Source organism: Gorilla gorilla, chromosome 17, assembly GCF_029281585.2.
Source record: "Gorilla gorilla gorilla isolate KB3781 chromosome 17, NHGRI_mGorGor1-v2.1_pri, whole genome shotgun sequence".
Taxonomy (NCBI): domain Eukaryota; kingdom Metazoa; phylum Chordata; class Mammalia; order Primates; family Hominidae; genus Gorilla; species Gorilla gorilla.
Genome location: NC_073241.2, coordinates 62,338,766 through 62,364,212, shown reverse-complemented (window position 1 = coordinate 62,364,212; position 25,447 = coordinate 62,338,766). Strand labels below are relative to the sequence as shown.

Here is a 25,447-nt window from a genome sequence, read left to right as displayed (position 1 = left end):
AGGTTGCAATAAAATTGGGACAAAAATTTTATAAATGTTTCCTTATAAGAAAAATCTGAAAATCTACATTTTAATACTATTCTAAGAAAATGAAAATACTACAGTTGTTAAAAGATATATTCCAAAAATTACAATCTGCTATTTTTTACAGATATTTTAAATTATTTAATCTCACCAATCTCACCAAAACTATCTTAACTTTTTCTTTTAATCCAGAAATCCTTGCTCTTCGGTAATGACTTTACACTTATGTTTACAACTATCTGAATACATAAGTCTATCTTAAATGAAATTTAGCTATGCTATCAAGTTATATATTACACTGCCAAAAGAGCATTAAATATGAATCCGTTTCTCTGTGAATTGTGAACATATATTTAATCCAGAATTAAAGTTCTTGATGTACTTGCAAATAGCTAAAATATTTTACAAGAACATTACTATAATTTTTATATTATGAAATATACAAAACAGTAAGTTTTCTATGAAAATAGACTCCAATGCAAAGTAAAGAATAAAACAATGAACAAAAATTGACTTAAAATTCCTGAAACTCAGAAAATGACTAGAATTTGTTATTTTGGATCAGCTTTTGTCTGATCTGTTAAAATTGTAGCAACTACCCATAAGAAAATGCATTATAGATCACATAATGGTATATTTGCAGAAAACCAGTATATAAGTCTATAGACAAAATTGATGAAATGAAATCCAAATTCTTTACTATTTTTTTTTTGCTGGAACATTATTATATGGAATTTTTCTAATGGGACCATATCCAAGTTTTAGCATTAACAGATGGGATCCTGTTGGGGTTCCACATTTTTAGTTATTTAGGACTTTAGTAAACAGTGATTTTATCCAGTATGTGATTGGAACAGATGTGATCTTATCAGGGTTCCACTTTTTTTCAAGGGCATAAAATTGCCATGATTTGCTGTACAGTGCTGGAGTTTACTTTTTGTGGTTTTAGAACCAGAGTTCTTTTTAGCCAGAATTTGCCCTTGGGTTCTAAAACATCATAATAGGGAGTTAATGTTTTATTCTCTATTAATCCCATTAAATCCTTTTAATATTAGAGCATGTGTTGCTTTATAGCATTAACTAGTGTCTTGCACTCAACAGTATTTTCACAGTTTATGACACTGCTTAGGGCATTAACAAACAGCTGTTTGAATTAAATGAGCGGTTAAGGACCCTGTTCATTAACTCAAAAGTTTCATGTATTTTTAATTCCTTAAATCTAATGGTATCATCACCCTCCAAGAAATCTATCTTTGATTATAATTTGCTCTGACCACTATTGGTTATGGGGGAAAGTATTATTGTTTTTGAATATGAGTTATACCAGGGGTGGGTATCTTTAATGAATCTTAACTATCTCATAACGGTTTCATTCTTATGGGATATAAAACTTTAAAAGTTGTTTACGGCAGTTGTGTTAAGATTTTCTCCAATTTTGGTTACTGATGACTTCATTTAGCTAATGTAAAGAGGCAGTTGGAACAGAATTATTTGCATTTGAAATGGTGCAATCAGAGGTTTGAGACTGACTCATTTACAAAAAAAGAAAATTGTATTTGGACAGTGACAGATTATGTGATGCAGTTCCTGGTGCGGGGTAAAATGTTAGTCACTGATTTCTCTCCGTGTAGAGAGATTGTGCCTTCCAGAGCTTCCTTAGGGACTTTATTACCTTCAATTCAATCACAGTCATGGACATCTCGACTCAGTAATTTGAAGGGAAGTAATTAAATAAAAAGGCAATTTTAAATTAATGTGCCTAGGATTCTAAATAAGCTGCATGAGGGCCAGATTCTTGGTTGATTCATCCTGTACTCTAGTGTTCTAGTCAGACCCCACGAAATTCAGGGCCTTTATTGCGCTTAGTAGGTGCTAAGTCTTTTGGAGAGAATAATTGGATGCTTTAATTAAGACATTTTTTACCTGTTGGATAAAACTCTTCCAGGTTTCCCACAAATTGTCCCATAATTTGATCTTCAGTTCTTTTAATTTTCTCTAAAGGGTCTGTAACTCTTAGAGGAATTTAGTTCACAGTTGTTTAATAATTAATTAAAAAGCATTATAAAATTATCAAGTGGGACATATGACTTTACCATTTTAACAATCATATTTACTTTTACTCAGTGCAGATGCCAAGGATTGACAATGTCAGTGTAGAGATGTTGTTTGTGTAGTAACTGAAAGGAATGGGATAAACTAATAAGAATGGTTCTCTAACAAGAAGTAGAAAACTACCTCTTCCTGCTCATTGCCAGAAATTGAATCCACATTTCTCCTGCCTTAAGTTAGAAACAGACTTAATGAGAGCTGGATTCCAAGCCTGGAAGTTTTCTCTAAATCAGTCTGAATTCGCTTGAAATTCATAACTGCCCCAGTTTCACCCATATCAGATAGCAGACGGTAATTTTTCCTCCTCTGCTTTGCCTCAGAATATCTCTGTGGGCTTCACTTCCTCCCTTCCAAATCCTTCATCCAGAGATAGTGGGTGACTGGAGGGTAGTTCAGATAAACTTTGAAGCAGATAGGGTTGTTTGAGGATTCCTCTCCAAACTTGACTACTAAATTTGTAAACAGTATCAGAGATTTCCTTTATTCTCCCTACTGTTAAAAATACCAACTGATCAGGGCTTGGCGTGGTGGCTCACGCCTGTAATCCCAGCACTTTGAGAGGCCGAGGAAGGTGGATTACGAGATCAGGAGTTCAAGACCAGCCTGGCCAAGATGGTGAAACCCCGTCTCTACTAAAATTACAAAAATTAGCCAGGTGCGGTGGCAGGTACCTGTGATCTCAGCGACTCAGGAGGCTGAGGCAGGAGAATTGCTTGAACCAGGGGGGCAGAGGTTGCAGTGAGCCAAGATTGCACTGCTGCACTCCAGCCTGGGTGGCAGAGTGAGACTCCATCTCAAAAAACAAACAAACAAAAAAACCAATCAGTTAAAATATGAAGCTATTTATGGGTATTTGGTCTTTAAAAATAAAATCTTGTAAAATCTAGAAATGTAGTCTGAATTCTAAGAGATTCCATTCTTTTCATTATACCAGAATCCTTAGATATGCTTAGTTATGCTGCCATTTGTAGTGTTACTATGAAAGTGATCTCCGCTAATATTTTAGGAGTCCACAGAGAATCCGTACATTCAAATGAATAAATATCAGAAAGTTTATATTTTTAAATAACTGAAAAGGGAGATTTCAACATATAAAAGCAAATAAATCTAAAAAATAAAAACTTTAGTATACATAGATATCTATACACACATATACACATATTAAATATAAATATTTGAACAACACAGGTTTGAATTGCAAAGATCCGTGTGTGTGTGTGTATATATATATACATATATATACACATATATATATACACACATATATATACACACATATATATATATACACATATATATATATATTTTTTTTTAACCAAATGCAGATAAAAGATACGGTAGTTGCAGCCAGGCACGGTGGCTCATGCCTATAATTCTAGCACTTTGGGAGGCCGAGGTGGGGATCATCTGAGGTCAGGAGTTGGAGGCTAAGCTGGCCAACATGCAGAAAGCCTGTCTCTACTAAAAATACAAAAAATTAGTCAGTGTGGTGAGCATGCCTATAATCCCAGCTACTCGGGAGGCTGAGGCAGGAGAATCACTTAAACCCAGGAGGCAGAGGTTGCAGTGAGCTGAGATGGCACCACTGCACTGCACTGCACTGCAGCCTGGGCAACAGCGAGACTCTGTCTCAAAAACAAAAAATAAACAGTAAAAATAAAATTCAGTACTTGCAAGACATGAAAACCACGCATACAGAGGACCAACTTTTCATATACATGAGTTCCACAGGGCTGACTGCAGGACTTGAGTACAAGTGGATTTCAGTATATGCAGGCGGTCCTGGAACCAATAACCTGAGGATACCAAGATACCAAGATACTAGAATTTCTTTAGTATAGTTTAGTATATATATACATATATTTCATATATTACATGTATTATATATATATTTAATATGTGTATATATGTAATGTGTAGCATTAACACATACATACATATACTAATTAAATATATTTAATATATACACATATACACAAAATATTAAATACATACTAAATATACCAAATAATACTACATACTATATATAATACTACAATTATATACATATTCTACATACTATATATATATACATATATATAAATATTCTGATTTCCTGTCATCACTATTTGAAATCCATCCATGTCTACAGACACCATCCAAAACAAGTTACCACAATCACTTGCTTGAACTAGCCTCCTAATTGGTCACTGCATTCACACTTGTCTCCTGTCCACCTGGAGCTATTCCTTGCAAAGCAGTAAGCCCTAAGCCTTAAGCCAAAAACACAAACACACACACAAAACTAAAAATCTCCTGCCTGGACCTTCAGTGCTGAACATACTTCAGGGGCTTCCCTGGACTCCCAAGAGCCTGGAATCTAAACTTCTTAATGTGGCCTGTATAAGCAGGCATTGTGCACCTCTCCATCCAGATCTCAGGCCACTACCCATCCAGTTCTCGTCCTCTGGGACATTAAGCTTCTTTCTGCATTTCAGCTGAGTCAAGCTCTCACCTGAGCACTTCAGCAGAAGGCCCTCTCTTTCCGGGAAGCAGGTGTCACATGCTCTGAAAAGCTGTCCCAGCCTCTAGGCCCAAAGCAGGTGTTCCTTTTCAGGTTCCTGTTGCTCTCTTTACTATACGATTATTTGAGTAATTTATTTTTATTTTTCCTCTACTAGAGGTAAGATCTATTTTCTTAACCTCTGGATAACTAGTACCTCACAGCCAGAGGAGACACTCAATAAATATTTTCAAATAAATGAATAAACTCTGCATTTTCTTTAAGAACATAAAAAAGACATTTTTAAGAAAAGATTTTGCACCACTTAATTTTTTGATAAATGATCAAGCATATGTGAAGTCATTTAGGTGTTTTTTAAGATTATCATCAACATTTCCTTATTATTTTTAACTACTCTTTAAAACCAGTTAAGTGATGATTATACTCTTCTTCTGGAAATCTAATATTTATCAAATAAATAACTGGAGATTATACTTTTTTTCTGGAAATCTAGTTCTTATTAAAAATTTTGCCTGGTAGCTATCAAATGTTGTGCTATCATTTTATATACCCCTTGAATGTATTAGCTTCTGGTTTTGTTCTAGTCTGAAGTGCATTACATTATGCAAAATCCAGAACAAAATTAGAGGACTGCAGTGTGTCTGAAGATTACAAAGGTAGGATGAGATATTGAAGCCTGCCAGCCTGAGAGTGTAAACTGGGAAATAGATACCCACTATTGTGCTAGGCATTGCCAAGAACAAGAAAAAAAAATCTCCTGGCAACAGGTGCTGAACACTAGTATCAACATTAGCATCAAGCAAATGTGTGCAGGTGGAGGTAAGAGGGCACAGCTGACACTGAGGCATAAACTAAGGGGACCACAGGGACCATGTCTCAGAAATCTACTTCCAGCGTTGGCAGATACTAAAACCAATGCACATGCTTACAGGTATCCTTATTTCATTGTTTTACTTGTTTGCACAAGCCTTTGTATACACAAACAGTTTATAAACGCTACTGCTATTTTGATAATAAATAGCATACTCTGACACAGCCTTTGTGGAGAAAAGCAAATAACAGGTCAATTAAGTAACCTCCCATTTAAGGGAAATGTTCTTTTGTACGTATTATGAATTATTACTTCAATAATATCCTTCAGTATTATCCTTCAGTAAATCACCACTGTCAAAAGTTTTGAAAGAGAAAGAAGATACAAACAATTTGTATATCTGAAAGTAGAGATTAAAAAGGGAAAAAGCTAGAAAGTAATTAAAGTTAGTTATCATTACTCACAAATGTTCTGGGAAAACTAGTATTAGTAACTAGAAAATAAATAATTTAGGAGCTTTTGGGGAAAGACTGTATGGTATCAGCTATTTACTGGCACTGAAATAACAAGTAAAGAACTCATCTTTCATTTTCTTACACATAAAACCTGTGGAAAGATTCCCATGGCCCCGGAATCAGGACTCACAGGTCCTGGGCTGAAGGGTTCACCAGCAGCCATGAGACCAACATTTGTTATCAATGAGACAAGTGCTGAACTGTTGTTCCAAGGCTGTTGCTGTAAAACCATAGTGCGTTGTAGTTTGTTGGAGGTTAGTAGCACTTGTTAATTTGATCAAGGCTGAAGTTTACGGAGGATAAAGTAAACAATGCAAACTGCAGACAACATCAGTTTCCTATGGGCAGTGAAGTGTAGTCTGTTCCATTTACACTTCACAACAACATCTGATGGGCTTTGTCAGTACTGCACAGAGTAATTAAACCTGAAATCAATAGCAGGCATTTGTCATGTTTACAGCCGCTCTTTCTGCTGGGTTAAACTCATCAGTTTAGTGCCGTTCTGTTTTACTGCAGAGACACGCTCCATTATTTCTTCAGGTACAGTTGAGATATTCAGTTACATGCCCAATAGTTTGAATACGACATTAAGATTAAAAGGGACAGGCAAATGGACAGTTTTTGTAATATATTTGCTGATTTTCTTAACTGGTGTTGGATTTCCATTTCCTTCAATCTTTTCATGAAACCCTTTGTGGTCTGAGATAATATATTCCCTTAGCTCCCAAATTGGCAACAAGGCTCATCTCAAATTTGATAGAATTTGACATCGACTATAACTATACACAACGATTGCTGACATGTTTTTATTTGAAAAGAGTGAAGAATAAGATTCAAAACTGTTGCCTTATTTGAAGAAAATTGGTCTTTTCCATGTTCAATTAAGGATTTGTGATAAAATGTTCTTTTATGTCATTTTTTACAAAAAATCCTCACCTTTCATTTGTTTTGCTTCTTTTTAATTTCTGTTATTTTTCAATCATTTAAATGATGTGGTTAGAGCGTGGTGGTTTCTATAGTAAGAGAGTCTGTAGTTCAGTGCTAAACTTGAATTTGACATACATATTTGAATTTGTATATTTGAAGGAAGCTGAAAAGCATGCCCTGGTCCGAGTGTTACAGTCACTTAGTAAAGGCCCTCATTACTCTCATTTTATGCAAATCATCTTAAGCATCTTACCTTTCTGTAAAGTATTACTTGTCTTGGTATACCAAGGCAAACAGGATTGTTGTAAGAATGAATTTTACTGCCAATTAGTTGGTTATATATAAAACCATAGTACTTTTATATTATTTTTGCATTCATGTGGTATTTTAATATTTTAATACACAACTCTCCTCAAATGTGAGCTTTCTACTACATGTCAGTGATGAGAAAGATGAAACTTCGGTACTATATTCAAGATAGTGCTTGAACTCAAAATGGTACCCCTGTGTGCTGACAGTGAAATATTTGGAGACTGTGATACTTATTCAAGGTCACCAAGCATCTGACTTCGTTGAACTCTATCATGTGTTGTTAGTGCTTCTTGTTCCAGTTAACATAAAATGGGAGCTATTTCTATAGCCGGTACCTATGAGAAATTTGATTAAGACTATGGATAGAGTGTTTGAAGGACTGTTTCATAGAACACTGAGGCTTGCCCAAAAGAAGTTGATAAGTCACGTAAAAGCAATATTAAAATAGCTAATTAGGCTTGTGAAAAAGCCAAGCAAATTCCAGTCATTAGCTGCAGTTACTTAGAGTGGGTCCTCTCAAATTCTCTGGGTCAATAACAGACTTTAAAAATGAATTCAGTCTGGAGATAGAATTCCATGCTAGTTGCATTGTTGCTCATTTATCATCTGTCCATGGCTGTTTGTTTTCAATTCCTTAGAAGACTATGATCTCACATAATTAGGGAATGGAGGGTCATCTTTTGTAGCTTCTCTAAGTGGTGGGAGTATGAGTGACTTTTCCTATTATATTCTTGCCTTTATATAGATTATCTAATTTTAATAACACAGTATTATGCCTGCTATGAAGCCTACATAAATATAAAATGTAGTAAAAATCATGAAAATTCTGCACCAATAATTTCAGGATTTTTATACCTTCTGTCTCTCTATAAGTGCAGGTATCAATATTTCTGATCTGATATGCCAAGCCCCAGAGCGTCAGTTAATCAATATGAAGCATTTCAGAGAACCCTAAGTCCATGCTACAAACCTCCTCTAAATTCAAGTCAACTTCCATTTCAGTCATCCCCAGCAAGGAGATTACCACGAATAATGCGAGCATTCTTAGCCATTTAGCAAATTTAGCTTTTTGCAAAATGTATATAGTATTCTAAAGTCTACAGGACACTTTTGTATTTATCAGTCATATTTCACTTAATAACAGGGATTGCTTCTCAGAAATCTTTCATTAGGCGATTTGTTCATTGTGTCAACATAGTAGAGTAAGTATACTGATACAAACCTAGATGGTATAGCCTAGTACACACCTAGTGTATGGTATAGCCTATTGCTTCTGGGCTACAAACCTGTACAGCATGTTACTGTACTGAATACTGTAGGCAATCAAGTTTTTGTCTATCTAAATATACCTAAAAATAGTAAAGGTGCAGTAAAAATATGACATTATAGTCTCAAGAGACTACTGGCCTACCCACAGTGTGTCATTGACCTAAACCTCATTACATGGCATGTGACTGTATTTTTCTCATCTGATGCTCACAACTCTGCAGTGAAGGTTCCTGAAATGTAGAAGAAATAAGTGAAGTTCAGAGAGGTTAAGTGATTTTCTCAAGATTACGATGCTTTTAGTGGCAATATCTAGCCTCAGACTTGGGTCTTCCAGTTCTGATACTGATGATTGCTATAGTATCTTGCTACATTCCAGAAAAAAAAAGCCTATAGTGGTCAGAATTCCAAGATAGCCCCTCTATGAGGGTTCAGCCCAAGACGCAGAATTAGTAGAATATTGATCCACGTCTATGTCTATATCTGTGTCTATGTTGATTTCTGTATGTATCACCTATCCATCTATGTATTAATATATGTTTGTTCTTTTGTTTATTACAAAGCTTACAGTATTATGGGGACTAGCTAAGTAAGTCTGAAATTTGTAAGGCAGGCAATCAGGAAGGGAAGATTTTGGGCTGCCTGGAACTCGGGGCACAAGCTGAAGCTATTGGGCACAGGTGGAATTTCTTCTCTGTCTATGTCTGTATCTGTCTCTTTGCCCTTTGACGATACCCATTTTGGTTAAGCCTCAGCCCTGTTTCCAAGTCCTTCCAAATGGTTAAATCAGACTCATCCAGATTATCTATGATAATTTCCTTTACTTAAAGTGAATTGATTAATGGATTTAATCAAATCTGCAAAATCCCTTCATAGCAACACCTAGATTAAGTGTTTGATTAACTGAGGAATGAAGACTAGCAAAGTTGACACATCAAAAAATCAGTCACAGTCCACCTCTTGTCAACTTATCACTCATATATGGCTTTTAAAATTATACCTAATTTCCAAATAAAAACAGTCATGTATTACCTAACATGATACTGCTATTCTACATACAACCAAAAACATGTTAAGCCTTTCTCCAGAAAAGTATAAAAATCCTTGAATAGTATTCACTCTTCTTGTTTAATATCCTGTAACTTAAATAAATACTGAGATAATAAAGTTAAGTATCATGTTAAATAATTAGAGTAAGATAAGGAAGAAAACAAAAATATTTTGTTATTGTATGTATAAACATATTCATGTCAAAATAAGAAAGAAATCCATGTAACTATTGTAGTCTTCATTTCTGTAGCTGATCACATGATTGGAAATGTTATTTATAGCTATCCTTGTCACCATCCATTTCGTATTTCTTTTACCCTCAGCAAGCATCTCAGCTGGTCATGGTTCTTTTCCAGGTGGGTTGACCCAAACCTTTATTTCAGTGGACATAACAATGATTGCATTGTTAATGTACAATCCATTAACAGTCTTTCCTGAATTGAGTTGCATTCTTATGGTTTTTCTTTGACTTTAATCATAGAAGATGGGAGTAATAAGAGATGCCTACAGGATTGCCAGTATTTTAGAACTACCTCTCATTACCCACCTTGTATAATTGCAAGCCAATTTCCCCTTAGCTGTCAAAATAAATCAGCCCATTCAATATAATATAATGACCCTCATTTTTGCTTGTTGATTGGGAGAGATGAGGAGCCCAAATGGCCTGGAGTAAGTCTCAATTTCTAATTCAGTGGAACTGTTATGTCCACAGGTAGAAGTTTCTTTTTTTTTTCTTTTTTTATTATTATACTTTAAGTTGTAGGGTACATGTGCATGACGTGCAGGTTTGTTACATATGTATACATGTGCCATGTTGGTGTGCTGCACCCATTAACTCGTCATTTACATTAGGTATATCTCCTAATGCTATCCCTCCCCCTTTCCCCCACCCCACGACAGGCCCCGGTGTGTGATGTTCCCCTTCCTGTGTCCAGGTGTTCTCATTGTTCAATTCCCACCTATGAGCGAGAACATGAGGTGTTTGATTTTTTGTCCTTGTGATAGTTTGCTGAGAATGATGGTTTCCAGCTTCATCCACGTCCCTACAAAGGACATGAATTCATCATTTTTTATGGCTGCATAGTATTCCATGGTGTATATGTGCCACATTTTCTTAATCCAGTCTATCATTGATGGACATTTGGATTGGTTCCAAGACTTTGCTATTGTGAATAGTGCCGCAATAAACATACGTGTGCATGTGTCTTTATAGCAGCATGATTGATAATCCTTTGGGTATATACCCAGTAATGGGATGGCTGGGTCAAATGGTATTTCTGGTTCTAGATGCATGAGGAATCGCCACACTGTCTTCCACAATGGTTGAACTAATTTACAGTCCCACCAACAGTGTAAAAGTGTTCCTATTTCTCCACATCCTCTCCAGCACCTGTTGTTTCCTGACTTTTTAATGATCGCCATTGTAACTGACGTGAGATGGTATCTCATTGTGGTTTTGATTTGCATTTCTCTGATGGCCAGTGATGATGAGCATTTTTTCATGTGTCTGTTGGCTGCATAAATGTCTTCTTTTGAGAAGTGTCTGTTCATATCCTTCGCCCACTTTTTGATGGGGTTGTTTTTTTCTTGTACATTTGTTTGAGTTCTTTGTAGATTCTGGATATTAGCCCTTTGTCAGATGAGTAGATTGCAAAAATTTTCTCCCATTCTGTGGGTTGCCTGTTCACTCTGATGGTAGTTTCTTTTGCTGTGCAGAAGCTCTTTAGTTTAATTAGATCCCATTTGTCAATTTTGGCTTTTGTTTGCCATTGCTTTTGGTGTTTTAGACATGAAGTCCTTGCCCATACCTAGTCCTGAATGATGTTGCCTAGGTTTTCTTCTAGGGTTTTTATGGTTTTAGGTCTAACATTTAAGTCTTTAATTCATCTTGAATTAATTTTTGTATAAGGTGTAAGGAAGGGATCCAGTTTCAGCTTTCTACATATGGCTAGCCAGTTTTCCCAGCATCATTTATTAAATAGGGCATCCTTTCCCCATTTCTTGTTTTGTCAGGTTTGTCAAAGATCAGATGGTTGTAGATGTGTGGTATTATTTCTGAGGGGTCTGCTGTGTTCCATTGGTCTATATCTCTGTTTTGGTACCAGTACCATGCTGTTTTGGTTACTGTAGCCTTGTAGTATAGTTTGAAGTCAGGTAGCATGATGCCTTCAGCTTTTCTTTTGGCTTAGGATTGACTTGGTGATGCGGGCTCTTTTTTGGTTCCATATGAACTTTAAAGTAGTTTTTTCCAATTCTGTGAAGAAAGTCATTGGTAGCTTGATGGGGATGGCATTGAATCTATAAATTATCTTGGGCAGTATGGCCATTTTCACAATATTGATTCTTCCTATCCATGAGCATGGAATGTTCTTCCATTTGTTTGTGTCCTTTTTTATTTCATTGAGCAGTAGTTTGTAGTTCTTGAAGAGGTCCTTCTTTCTTTGGTTCTTGGGCCTCTGGATCAGCAGAGTTATGTCATGAGAATAGGAAGCAAAACTTTTGGTAGTGGATCAGTAGGGATAATAGTGAGTGGAGCCACTTCCATTTATGCCCCTTGATTTATGCACCAGTAAATGGTGATTGTGAGAGAAATAGCACCATGCATTGGAGGCTGATTTAGAGTAGATATCACATCCTAGAGGACATTGCCCCAGCTCTGTCCTCTGTCTAGAGGACAATGCCCCAACTAGGAGGCATTGCCACCTAGTTGTTATCATAACTGAGTGCTCAAAAGGCCATTCCACCATTATATCAAGTGCCTGCTTCAGGATGATGGGGAACATGATAAAACCAGTGACTTCCATGAGCATTGGCCTATCAATACATTTCATTTACTATGGAGTGAATTCACTAGTCAGAAAAAAATGCTGTGCCAAATGATAAGGCATTCTGTATGTCTGTGGTTGTCAGACAGGGGTTACTCTGCTGGCTGCAGTAATTGATCCTGACTACCATGGGGAAATTGGGCCACTACTACACAATGAGAATAATAAGGAAGTCCTCCAGGGCCTCTCTTTGTACCCCCATGTCTTGTGATTAATGTCAGTGGAAAACTACAATACCCCAATTGATCAGGATTGAATAGACATCATTCTTCAAGAATGAGGGTTTGGGTCACCCTACCAAACAACTACAACTAGATGAAGTGTTTTATAGCAGGGAAGGCAAGTCCATATCTAGATTAAGTGTCTCTTTCTTTTTTTTTTAATTATACTTTAAGTTTTAGGGTATATGTGCACAACGTGCAGGTTTGTTACATATGTATACATGTGCCATGTTGGTGTGCTGCACCCATTAACTCATCATTTACATTAGGTATATCTCCTAATGCTATCCGTCTCCCCCCTCCCCCCACCCCACAACAGGCCCCGGTGTGTGATGTTCCCCTTCCTGTGTCCAATAAACGAAGCAGTTTAGTATAATCAACCTGCAACCAGGTAGCTGACTGGTCACCTCAGGGAATGTTGCCATATCAGGGACTCAAGCTGGTCTACGTTGCTGGCAGATTAAGGACTCTGCAGTGGCTGTAACCAGGTCAGCTTTGGTGAGTGGAAGTCAATGTTGCTGGGCCCATGCATAACCTCCATCCCATTAATTGCCATAAACACCATGGCCATTTTGTTCAGAAGCTCATTGGACAGTGCCAGGAGTGGTTGAGGAAAGAGGCTAATTCATAATTGACTGAATGGACCATCTTACCCACTTGATTTCTAAAATCTTCTTCTGCAGAGGTAACCTTTTGGTAAATTTTAATATGAGACACAAATATCTTCATTTTTTGCCCATTCAGAATGGGCAATACATATATGTCTTCCCCAGACCTCCTTTTCATCAATTTTCTAACCATGCCCCTTAGTAGTCCATGGTCATCCAGCCAAACTATTAACCACAGCCCATCAATTGATACAGATTCATGCCCCTGGCTTTTTCTCCATCCAGACCAAATGAACAACTATGTACACTGCTCATAGGAAATGCTGCCCACTGGGGGAATCCTCCTTCACCATTGTTCTTCATGGCTGTCCCAGAAAGTGATTGTAGTGCTATAGCTGTCTGCTTTCAGGTGATGTCTGCATATCATATAGGACCCTGTATCAACCAGGCCTGAGATTTTCCTCCTCAATCAACCAGGTTGTAGGAGAACTCCTATGAGAACACAGGAGTGGACTGAGAGAAAGAAGACATTCTAAATTCTATCTGTGGACAACAGTTTTAACCCATACTCATGGTTCCTAGCCTTCCTGTGATCCTTCCTGATGATAGACTTTGAATTTACTTAGCCTCCCTGACAATTGCAAAAGTTAATTACTTTAGATAGATAGATAGATAGATAGATAGATAGATAGATAGATAGTCTATATCTATGTCTGTCTATGCATCTATCTATCTATCATCATCATCATCTGTTATCTAGCTCTGCATCCTACTGATTCTGCTTTGCGGATTGATTCCAGGATGTATGTATGTATATACATATATACACACACACATTTTCTAGTCATTCAATTAACATTTGCCGAGGAGTTGCTGTGAAGGAATTTTGCACATGTAATTAAAGTCCCAAATCAGTTGATTTTTAGGATGAGGACATTATCCTGAGTGAATCTGACCTAATTGAGTCTTTAAAAGAGAGTAGGCTTTTCCTGGTAAAAGATTCAATGTGAGAGGGGCTTTGACAGGGGGTTCTTCCCTGCTGGCTTGAAGCTGGAGTGGGCCACCTGAGTGCATTTCTAGTTGCTGAGAGCAATGCCTGGCTGACAGCCAACAGGAAAACAGGAACCTCAGTCATACAGCTACAAGGAAATAAACCCTGCCAGCAATCTGACGGACTTGAAAAGTGAGCAACAGCTCTGGGTGTTTTCTGAGTGAGAACTCGCTCCAGCTGCCACCTTGTGTGTCAAACACTAAGCCGGGAACCCAGCTGGGCCATGCCAGAATTTCTGACCTGCAGAACTGTGAGATGATCCCTGGATGTTGTTTTAAGCTGCTTACTTTGTAGTGATTTGTTATGCAGCAATGCAAAACTAATACAAAGCCACTCCCTTGTCTATCCACAGTTTCATTTCTACAAGATTAATTTAGAACATCTTTGCCTTAGACTTTTCAACTACTCTTTGGAACCTTGGTTTTCCTTCCAAAGCATATGTTCTTAAAAGCATTAAGTGGGAGTAGATTTGGCCACCACAGTTATGACCCAAATCTCCCAAATTTCCCTGGTGGTAGCTTGAGGTTTAGAAAGGTAAAGCCCCCTCTGTAGTAGCTCAGCTTTGCAGACTCTCCTGGGTTGGTAAATCTGTGCAGCAGATTCTAGGTTAATAATTCACAGGTCCTGATAATTACCTTGACGGCTAAGCTCAGTGTGGCAATTCCTTGAACAGTAACTATCAGAAAAAATTAGGAATATTTTGTGGTAATATTTTTTATTTTAAAAGTTTCAAGTTGAAAAACTGTCAAATTTCATTTGACATCAATTTAGTCAAAATAAACTTAGTAAGAATTAAAATCATCTAATTTGCAATAAAAGAGTCATCATGTATACTGTAACTACTTGAAATGCACTTATCCTAAATAATAGATTTTAGCAGATTCCTTTCAGAAAAAAATGCACCTGGACTGAGGCAGAACCATTAACTCCTTGAAAGGACTCAGAATGTGCAGGAGCACATCTGGGGTCTATAGTGAACTACTGTGGTCACTATAGATGGTCTATAGTGACTATCAGCAATGGAGTGCTAACGTAGCAGGGTGGCAGCGGGGGAGGTGAAGTATGCAAATGTATGATTTAGACATACAGGTAAAGTAGACAAATGTTTTAAGGCTGTATGAAGAAAAATACAATCTTTGTTCGGTGATTACTAAAACTGTAGTCAGTATTTGACTGTAGACTCTATGGCTGAAAAAAAATTAAGATCTATCTTGGAAGTTTTTCACAGAACATTATAGTGATCCTAGTTTGAGAAATAGGAGTTTTAAGACTTGGTATCACTATTATTTCTAATAGTGAAAAAAGGATGGTGAGAATTGACTTTTTCATAAAATTCTCTTACAATAAGGCTTCTAAACAATTTCTGGATATAGTACATTTTGATAAACCAAGTTAAATAAAATAGAGCTATGTTGAAACATGATACCATTATACTAAAGATTTTACAGGCTGAGTGCAATACCCATGTATGAAAGGTTGGGCCTAAGTCAGTAACGAACATCAAGGACATGAGTAAATGGCGAAGATAATACCCTAAAACACTTCAGTTAAATTTAAACATTTTTGGTGAAGAAAAGAACCAAGCAAGGAAGAATAGCATTAATAAGAAGCTCAGGATGGACAACTGTTTTAGAGGGGGAAATGCTGGTATATCAGTTTCCTCTCTCTGGTGCAACGTGAGAACGTGCAATCAAGAGAAGAATTTACCTCTATTCAATCTACCTGGCTCAACCCCAGAACCATGCAATCCAACCTCATCTATTTTTTGACCTGTAAATCTCTATTATTCAAATGACAACTAGGCAGCCACATTCTTTTTCCCTTGCTATTTTGGCCCATTACATAAAAACTTTGGCCTTTGGAAATATGGAACAGATTAATTTTCTCTCCTCCCTCCACTTCTCACTTCTCCTAGGTGGTCTGTCCTATTAGAAGAATGAACAGTGTATTTGACTCTGCCTTTGCTGAGTTTCCTTTAAATAAAATATTTGAATATAGCTTAAAAAAATTTAAACATTTTTTAAAAAGTAACTATAGCCCTGTTTCATTTATTCTACATATTGCCAAAGTTTGTGATTTAAGAATTTAATACAAGATAATTGAATGTGAAAAAGAGCTATTTGCCTCATATTCTGCTTTTGGATTTTCTGTGGGCTCCTTTAACTTAGGGACAGATTAAGAAGTATGGACTATTAGCCATTAATTAGTAATAGATTAATAACTGTTAAGTAGTTATTAACCATTATGAACTAATTCTGAATTCACAAAGTCCAATCTCCATTGCAGTGTTCCCCTTCTCAATTACTGGGTTCTCTTCCTTACAGACCCCAAGTTCCCCACCCCCCATTCTCTCGGACTTCTGTATGGTGATTTGGGCTACCAGGGTCTCTCCTGGACAGCATTCTCAAGGCTGATGCAGAATGTGCTGCAGACATTCGCTGACATCTGGCCTCTTCCTCCATCTTCTTTCTCCTCACCCAACCTAGTAAAAGAGAAGGGACCCTCCAGTCCTTTCCTCATGCAGGTTTACATCTGTTTGTCCTGAAAGTAAACCAACCTCTTCATTTGGGCAGCAAAGATGAGGGTGGAAGGGGAGCTGCCTCAGAACATTATTTGCTACACTCATTTCTCTTTTTTGTCAATCTCCTATGATAGTCCAAAGTCCATGGGCATTCTATTCTTACTGTTTTTTCTTTTTTCCTGTGTAAACTACCAAATAGCATCTATAATAATGCTGGCTATTTCATGGCAAAGGGACTAACACCAAAATTTGAACTCTATAATTACTCGTGTTCTACCTGACATCTGTAATGACCTTTGATCACTAGCCTGGGAAGAATCTAAACCACCACTAAGGTGAAGCATTCTTTTAACAAGCCCCTGGATTTTAGGTTACATATATAAACCCTGTAATTTCTATAACATAGCCAAAGTAGTGTCCCTTGCATGCAGTCCAATAACCTCTCATATAGTAGTCTGTGGCAGATGTTTCTGAGGGAGTAAAACATATAATGTACCTAATTTTGCAAAACTACACAATAGGTAGACATTTCTTTTTCACCCCAGCTGGTGATTGGTTTATGCCCTGAGGCTTGGAGATTTATAACCCTTGTAATTTTATCCTAAACAGAGTAATTGCAGATGCTCTTCCATTGCTATTTTAATTAGTGATGAAGACTTTGCCAAGATGTTGAATCTCAAGATAATGAATTTCATCTAGTAGGTAGCTGTGACCATTTTAAGATATCTAGTGTCCTCAGAAATTATTTTATTAATTTCAAAGTTTTTATTTAGGATTTTAACCCCAGCTTATCCTAAAATTATTTAAGGAATGTTATGACACAAGTCATCAAATCTCTTTCCAACTAAAATAAATAAAGTCCAACAAAAGAAATACACATGTTTTTATTTCAAAGGTAAATGTTTCTCAACATATCAAGGATTATTGATTTTTAGCAGAAAATTTTCAGTCAATAATTTAATGTGCACAAAAGTGTAAAATAAATATTTTTAAGTTTTACTATTCAAGAAAACTAAACTATGATTCATTGTGTTTTTTTCTCTCAGCAGACTTTTAATCTTAATTGAGCATGTGTTTTCTTTTGTCATTGGATAGTCCATGGGGAATTAAAAAGAAATTCTTAGAGTTTGGCTTCTAAAGAATTTTCTTATAAGGAGAAGTCTCAATCAAAGACCATGACCTTATTTATGTAAAAACAAATTTACAAAAATATCTTTGGTTTTTATGAGTAGGAATCCTAGGGATTAGCCAAGTTAGGCTAACAGTTTAGAGTCATTTTATTTATAGGTGTGCATTTTAATCAGCATGAATCTCTTTTGATTTTCATGTTTCCATCTGTGGAAAATGCAGGAATTCCCCCATCATCTTCTGTTTGTCTTGGACATAAGTACGTGTGGTAGGGTATAGAATAATCACCAAAACAAATGGAGTGATAATAATAGGGAAGATGATTGGAGCCCAAGTGCTGATCTTGTTCCCCCAATTCATATGATGAACCCGACATTAAAGCTAACTGGCTATGAAAGCTAACAAAGTGAAACTTGCAGTAGATAACTGGTGTGACTCTGCTGTTGCAGACTCTTCTAGTGCTGAGCTCTTCACTTTATCTTTCAGGAAAACATAGTCTATCTTCGAAATTCTATCAGCAGGCTGTCTAATAAATGAAAATTGATAAAGCTAGAAAAAGGAGAAAGACAACACCAAAAAAAATTTGTAACTAATTTTTAGACGAAATCTTTTAAATATGGCTAATAGGCTTAAATTGAACACGATCATGTCGCTTCTACTTTGAATTTTATATCATTAATTCTTAAGTAGCACAAAGGTTGAAAATAAAAAGAAGAAATTTAACATGTTACTTTATCAAACAAAATTGGGCAGAGAATGTTGCTACAGTCCATTTTCCCTGTAAGGAGAACTGGAAGGAGACTGAGGCTGTGGTTGTACTATTATGAACTTCCTTAGGTCAGAGGGGTCATCTTACGGAGCTTTGTTTAGAATAAAACTATATAAAAAACTATGATTTTTTCTTATTGAAAATAAGAAAGACTATGTTCATTACTTACCTTAAATTTTTATTTATAATATCAGTCATGAGTTTATGAAAGCAGAATAAACACATTGATGTATTCATTACAACAGTTTATTAAAGTCTCATTGATTTGAAACTTTCTCATTTGTTAGTTTTGGCAATTTGGATATTTGGGAAAAATTAATAGCCAAACTTTGCTTTAATGTTCAAGGAAAATAAAAATACTAGGAAAGAAGATTCAAGTTACATTTCTTTATTAAATAGAACTTTAATACATAATAGATTAAGAAATAACCATTTAAACTTTATTTTAATAATATTTCTTGATAGCTTACCGTGTATTTTCACTTCTACCCAGTTATTTTATCTTTATAATCACCATGTTAGGCAGACGGAGCAGATTTTATTATTCTCATGAATGGAGGATAACAGTAACACACAGCTAGTACACAAATGATTTTGAAACCTGTTATTCCCATTGCATCTTAGTTCTGTCATCATATTAATTGTGTTTAAATGAATGGTTATTTTTCTATTATCCATGGAGAAAAATAGCAGGTGAAAAGGTAATTAATAACTTGCAATGTTGGGTAGTGGAATGTTTGACTTACCGAAAATCAAAGTAAGCAATTTCCAGCCTTTAAAATTTTCAGTAAATATAATGTATCACATTAACAGAAAAACAAAGAAAAGGATCAAATAATAATCTCAATTGATATTACAAAGCCTTAGCGATATTCAAAACCAATTTATGATATTTTCAGCAAACTGGAAGCAGAAAATAACTTGTTTAACATGATAAAAGATGGCTTTAAAAGCTGTCATTATATGAGAACATTATTTGTACATAGATAACCCAAAGGACTTTACAGATAAACAGTAAGAACTAATACGTGAATTTGTGAGAGTCAATGGATATAAAACAAACAAAAATCAATTGTATCTCCATATACTAGCCACAAGTATTTAGAAAATAAAACATTAAAATAGATACTATTTATAATAGAATAACTAAACATCTAGGTATATATTTAACTAGGTATATATTTAACAAAAGATGTACAAGTCTTCTCTGCAGAAAACTACAAACCTTTCTGAGAAAAATCAAATAATTTCTAAATAAATGAAATGATCTACCAAATTTATGTACTGGAAATTCAGTATTTTGAAGATGTGCATTCTCTCCCCAAGTTGGTTTATATGTGTGATGCAATCCTACTTAAAATTCAAGCAGAATTTTTGGAAATTGATGCATTGATTCTAAAATGCCTAAGGAAATGTGAAGGGCCAAGGGTCTTGAAGATGGACAAAGTTGAGAAATTACTGCCAGATACCTAGACTTACTATGAGGCCACATTATAAGAAATTGTGATATTGGTACAAAGACAGATAAGAGAACAACAGACAGAATAGAGATTTTAGAAACACACTCAGAATGTAAACATAGTCTCTTGATTTACAAGAAGATGCCACAAAAATACAGTGTAAAAAGATGTACTACATAGTATATGGTGCTGAATCAATAAATAGTACATGATCAATTGGATATCTAAATAATTTTTTAAAAAAAGATACCTTGACTTTCTATTTCACAATGTACATAAAACCCAGTTCTACCTGTTTACAGATATAAATGTTAAAGTTATATAAAGCTTTTAGGGAAAAACCTGTGAGAACATCTGATTTATTTTGTAATTGCCAGAGATGTTTTAAATGAGACACAAGTACCAACCATGAAAGAAATACATAGTTTATAAACTGTACTCTTAAAAATTGAGATGTTCCATTCATCAAAAGACACCATTAAAGAATAAAAAGACAAGTTACATCTTAGGAGAAAATGCTTTAGATACATATGTCCAACAAAGTACTCTCATCCATGATGAATAAAGAAACTGTAACAAAACAATAAAGACAGGCAGCATAAGTAAGAAAAAGTGACAAAGACTGGAAAATCGCCTCAGAAAGGAGCTATACAAATGTCCAATAAGCATATGAAATTGTGCTCAACATGATAAATAAATGCAAATGAAAACTACGATGACATATCTCTACACACTTCTCTAAATGATTAAAATTTTAAAATGTAGATAAAATGTAAAGCAACACGAACTCTCAGACATCTCATCGGAAGGTAAATAGGTGTGGTCTTTTTTTAAATGTTGGCGCTATCAACTAGAGCTGAACATATGCATATGTCAGGAATTAGTGCACATGTGCAGCAAAATATGTTAATATTTTATACCAAGTGTTACTGTCAGCTTTATTCATAATAGCTCCCAAATTAATTTATGGACAGCAGAGTGCATAAATTGTTGTTTATTCATAAAATGGAATAGTATACAGTGATGATAATGAATGAACTGTTGCCACATAAAAAGTATGAATTAGTCTGACAAAATTAAGATTGAGCAAAAGGTACCCGACTCAAGAGAGTGTATACTATGGTACTATATTGTAATTATATGATTATAAAAAACAGCCAAAACCTGTGTGTTTGGGAGAATGGTTAATTATTAACTGGGAATGGAGATGAGTGAGGTTTCTGGGGTGATGATATTTTTTCTATATTTTCATGTAGATGCTAGTTATGTTGGTGTATTCATTTATAAAAAATGTATTAATCCCTATAACGACATATGCTGTATCTTAAGAATAAAGTTTTTAAAAGATCAAGGGATTAATATAGACTTTAATGAGTAGAAAACCCATCGACCACAACCTTTTTATAAAAGACATATACCAAATGCAAATATTTTGCATCTCTTTTTTAGTAAAAGAAAAGTGAGTTCTGAAGATATATTCTGGATTTGAAAGAGTACAATAACATTTCTTTAAACATTTTATGGTTTCAATGCTTAAGCAATTTGACAAGTTTATTCTCCTTGTATTATCTATATAAGGTTGTGATTAGCTGAGAAACCCAGCAATCTGTATATATGTATATTTGTAATAGTGGGTTAGTATTCTTGAAAGAATACAATATTATTTATCCAACAATTTCTTAGCTCACAAAAAGCTGTAATGTAGGTATTTTGTTCACTGTCATACTTGAATCTTACTTATGGTCACTGCATTGAATGTGGAAAGGGGGCAGGCTGGACCCAGTTATGCTTTAATGAAGAGCAACCATATGACTGTGCCATTACACACCAACTGGCAGCTCAAAAATAAACATACAGAAATAGACCTGGAGCGACAAGAAGGAAGAAGCAAGACCTTGATAACTGGAGGGGATATCTTGCTTATTTGCTGAATTTTTTTATAATTTCCCTAGCACAGATAATATTTCTAACTAAAGTTTTATTTTTAAATTATAGCTTGAATTCTTACTAGTTCAAACAGAAGTTATCAAAGTACACACTTTTTTTAAAAAACCATTTATATAGTTAGCTAATTAGTTAATCATAGAAAAGGTATTGGCTAGAGAGACTTTTGTACCTAACAGAATAGGAAGTTCATAATACAATTAAGCTATATTTAATCGTGATGGAGAAACACAAGAGTGTCAAAATATTCTTACTTATTTAATAATAACAGACCTTTAAAATATAATCAACAAATCATCAAGTGAATAAATAAATTTATTTTAAGGGAGGGATAATGGTTTAGTCTGTCTGTTATAGTTGACACAAACAAATCTAGTTAGGAAATCTTAGCATAGTCTACTCTATACCATAGCAGAATTGATTTTTCAGCAGTTATTGACATGCTACAAGAGAAGCCAATCATAATTCCCAAAGATACAGTCTGGAATGCCATAACCTCAAATGCTGAAATCCTGTAAGATCAAAATCCTGAAAATATAATTCTGGAAAACATAATTTTTTAAAATTAAGATACTTATTTAAATTTTAATAGGAGATTTGAAAAACATATAAAAACATGACAGAAAACTTCATATGCCACTTTACACAATAAAATAAGCAATAATGACATAGATATTTTTGCAAGCATAAACACTTAGGTATACTAATGACAGTTCCATGCATATAATATATGAGTAGATGAACCATGTTCTTAAAGATATAGGTCAAAAAGGGAAATGTATAAACACTTATCACTATGGTTGGTAAATGTGTGCACCCAGCTTTATAGTTGTGGTCCTCTGAAATACCATGACAAACATCCTAAGTCTTTTGACAAAAATGGATTTAAAAAACTTCAAAGGGTCACCACTGCATATGCAGTTGCCCAAAGAGCCAAGATCTCAAAAAATTTTATCTTTCAGAAATGCAGATGTACAAAAATAACGTTTCTTCTCTTATTGAGAAACTTTAACATTTCTCCATACATGCACAATGCTAACACACAAAGAAACCCTTATGATAGTGTACTTTCAGGGAGTCAAATTTGCAAAATATGCATAAAACAAATTAGGACTCTCTAAAAGTCTTTACCCAATTTATACCTCCAGTATTGGAAATGATATAAACATAAAATACATAGCATAGCAAATTATAAGAAATAATGCTGACCATTTAAAATGGTGTTGAAAAATAACTAAGAAAAGAAAAAGAAAAACTGGAAAGAAAATTAGGCATGTAAAACTGTATTATAGGGACAGATTATGGGCAATTGCACAAAGATAATCCATAAGAGCTGGCCTAACATGATGCAACCATCTTATTATTGTGATTTTCAGAGTTTTAGAAGTTAGAGATTTTAGACTTTTGGGATTTTTATCTTTAGGAAATTTTTATCTTTTGAGATTTCAACATTTTAGATTATGGCATTCGGGATTGTGTCTTTCTGGATTATGGTCCAAACTCTCTAAAGTCACTTGACATACTGTTAGAAAACAAATATTAAATGCAAAATAAATGAATAAATGATTGAATACGTTTATTTATTTATTAATAATTCATTTATTAACAACTTGTTTCCTGATTTTCCACTGTTAAAATGCTTGTTTCTCTATAATATCTTATTAATTTTATATGTCTAGTACCTAACACAGTTACCTGGGTTGCCACATTAGTTTTATATTGTTGTCATAACACACCAGCATGAATTTATAAGTTTAAAAAGACACAAAGTTATCTTATAGCTCTGTAGGTCAAAAGTCTGACTTGGGTCTTGATGGGTTAAGTCAAGTTGTTGCCAGGGCTGTATTCCCCTTCTGAGGGCTCAGGGAAGCATCTGTTTCCTTGCTCATTTGAATTGCTCAGATTGTTCACAGAATTCACTTTCTTGCAATTGTTCGTCTCTGCTTTCTTGCTGTCAGTTGAGGACCATTTCCAGCTTCTACAAGCTGCCTGCATTCCTTGGCTTGTAGCCTTCTTCTTTAATCTTCAAAGACAGTTATAGGTTGATGACGGATCTCAATTCCCATACATATTTTAAATTTCTCCTGCTTCTTCCTCCACATCTCTCTGAACTTTAGCTAGAAAAGATTCTCACTTTTAAGAACTCGTGATTAGTTAGTCCCACTCAGATAATCCAAAATAATGTCTTCACCTCCAAATCTGTAACCTTAGTCATAGCTGCAAAGTCCCTTTGCCATGTAGCATAGCATATTCCCAAATTCCAGAGATTACCTTTCTTTGATAACTATCAAAGACACAGCTTCTGAAGGGTTAGCTTGATCCCAGATGCCTGGAAGACTCAATGGCCTGCCTGAACTTCAGATAGTGTCCATAAGTGTTCCTATTCAAAATAATGCTCAGGAGTCTGCCAGTTTCGGAATGTTCAAAATTTCAGTGCCTGACTGCATGTGAACAGGTTTCCATATAAAGGCTATCCTCAGGTCAGTCATTACTCTGAGATCAAAGCAAGGTAAAAACTAATGATACTGAATATTTCTGGAGTGGATGTAGCATTTAATTCCAGAAGACTTGCTCTTTCTTTCTTCCTTCCTTTCTTTATTTTCTTGGGAAAATTGAAAGGAGGAAACTTGCACGAAGGAAGGAAGATAGGTTTGACATCAGCAGGGTTATAAGTGTAGGAAAGGGCACTTGTTCTGACCTAGGACAAAGAAAGGAGGAATCCTGTGAAACTGAGGAGCATTGCTTCTCCCATCCGAAGAGACAGCAGTATATTATATAAGCATTGTTTCAATTTAGACATGTGTCACTTCTCCATATTTAAGTCATTGAAATATGTAAGAAATTTATCATTTCTCTGTTCAAAAATATTTGGGATAAGGTCATTCAAATGCTGCATTTGTATTCTTATTTACTATTTTCACTTTTCTTAAAGTATTCATTTCCACTGGCAACTGTGAAGATCCTCCGTAATTTTTGAAAATCAACTACAGTCATTTCATGTGAAACTGTCTTACGTTTTTTTTTTGAAATTTTAATCTCCTGAGTTGTGAGAACACAGCTTAGCAAAGTGTATGGAGGCAGCAAAGCAGGTAGTTTAGATTTCTGTTAGCCTTCCAAGGAAAACCTACAAGTAAACTGGAATGCAACACAGAGAGATTATACAGTAAAATGCTTTTGCAAACTAGGATTTAAGGAACTGGAAACCTTATTATTTTTCTCAGTGAAAATGTAAATAGATATATTTCTATGTTGTTATGTTGTAAAAATGAATTGTGAAATGTTTCTCTACTGAATAAAAACACACACACAAACAAAATACCATTCCTGTATAATTCTTTGAAAAGTCTTCTCATTTAAGAACACATGACTCAAGTGGACACTTTTAAAATATAAAAATTATTAG

General features: G+C 35.2%; 1 protein-coding gene and 1 long non-coding RNA gene across 3 annotated transcripts in view; one reads left to right on the top strand and one right to left on the bottom strand.

The window, feature by feature from the left end:
- Window positions 1-13,627, bottom strand: part of LOC129528240 (uncharacterized) — a 42,505-nt gene extending 28,878 nt beyond the window's left edge. The window contains exon 1 of the long non-coding RNA XR_010131227.1: window positions 13,478-13,627. This is a non-coding gene — a long non-coding RNA (uncharacterized lncRNA). The remainder of the gene's footprint in view (window positions 1-13,477) is intronic.
- CCDC178 (coiled-coil domain containing 178) overlaps window positions 1-25,447 on the top strand; it is a 495,421-nt gene that overhangs the window by 300,572 nt on the left and 169,402 nt on the right. The window lies entirely within an intron of this gene.